This window comes from Mizuhopecten yessoensis, unplaced genomic scaffold (genome assembly GCF_002113885.1).
Source record: "Mizuhopecten yessoensis strain PY_sf001 unplaced genomic scaffold, ASM211388v2 scaffold11133, whole genome shotgun sequence".
In the NCBI taxonomy this organism is placed as follows: domain Eukaryota; kingdom Metazoa; phylum Mollusca; class Bivalvia; order Pectinida; family Pectinidae; genus Mizuhopecten; species Mizuhopecten yessoensis.
In genome coordinates this window covers 2,563,270-2,564,629 of record NW_018408896.1, presented here as the reverse complement: position 1 = coordinate 2,564,629, position 1,360 = coordinate 2,563,270, and the positions used below count along the sequence as shown (strand labels likewise).

The window sequence follows — 1,360 nt, the reverse complement described above, 5'->3', positions numbered from 1 at the left end:
TACGTGTACATGTAGAATATGTGTCAGATATTGGCTACTTGATAATTATATTTTTTCAATACTTTTCATAGATTAAAGCATTCTTGTCAATGGACCCTTTTTATGTTGAGCCAATTTTTCTTTAATCATTTCATTTTTGTCCGAAACAGAAGCCGTAGTTATCGGCAGCACGCGTCATTTTTACAACGTAAACAAATGTTTCTTCCCCTGTTTTCAATACGTATTCCGATTCTATCTGAAGTCGAAGATTAATTCTTTATAGAGAAAAGGTTGTTACATGATCATACATTTTAAGTCAACAACATATGAAAACATGAACTGTTGAAATATTACGATTTAAAAAAAAAATGTTACGCGATCCTATTTACTAGAAGTAGGTTCTCCTTCCTCAGCTATTCATCCTGGCCCGTCATTTTGACATTTTTACTCTATAGCTGCGATAATGTAGCTTTCCGACGACGAGAGATTTTTCTTATATATATTGCGTCGTTGCGCCAGAGGAAGCCGGGTATTCATATTAGTACTAATTCAAATCTTGTATGTAAAAACAAACAAAAAATCGTTTAATTCAGCAATATACTTAAATCATATCATTTTACTGAACCCGGTAATATTATAAATTATGTAAATCTAAAAGCGCACGTATCTCATTTGACCCCGATCACGAGTACCGACAGAGACAGAATACGCCGTGGCTATCACAACAGTTAACCCTTGGAGGGCCTCATGACAAAATCAAACTAACCAGTCACTTATCCCTTCCTTTCGCATAAACCACTGTATAATTATAGAAACACAAAGTAAACTCTCTCCGATACGTACATGCCCATTGACATATTAAACTAAGTTCATCTGTGTTCAAACTCAGACAAAGATACTCGCGAGGTTAACAGTTTTAGATATTTATTCATAGCATAAACAGCGCTAGCATTTCTGTCGATTCCATTTCAGCTTAACTGGCCTGGCTATCCGGAAGAATACATGTACCATACTAACTGCTAGGGCAGTTGTTTTCTCCTTTGAATACTTCCCACCTGTAATAATGATTCCGTAACGTACTCCGTGCGCTATCTTTTGACCATTTGGCAACTTTTCGCTTCGTAGCTGACACGGTACAACTCTTTTCTTTGGCTTACTTCACACGGTCAGTCATTTTGTTTACAAAGAAATGGTGTGCAATGCGCATGCGCTAGTAGAGGGAAATCCCTGAACAAAATGTTGGTCAGACAGGTAGAAATACCGATGATTATCTTAGATTTAATCATTTTTATGAATCTATTTCAGCCAAATCCGATCGTTATTTTCCATAAGGAGTCTCACTTGATATGTTTATGTAGTATTTGAAAAAAAGACAAAAAAA

The 1,360-nt window shown here is 35.9% G+C and overlaps 1 protein-coding gene across 1 annotated transcript in view; it reads left to right on the top strand.

Moving 5' to 3' along the window:
* Nucleotides 1-1,360, top strand: part of LOC110466398 (myoferlin-like) — a 102,818-nt gene that overhangs the window by 92,946 nt on the left and 8,512 nt on the right. The gene's annotated exons all lie outside the window — the stretch shown is intronic.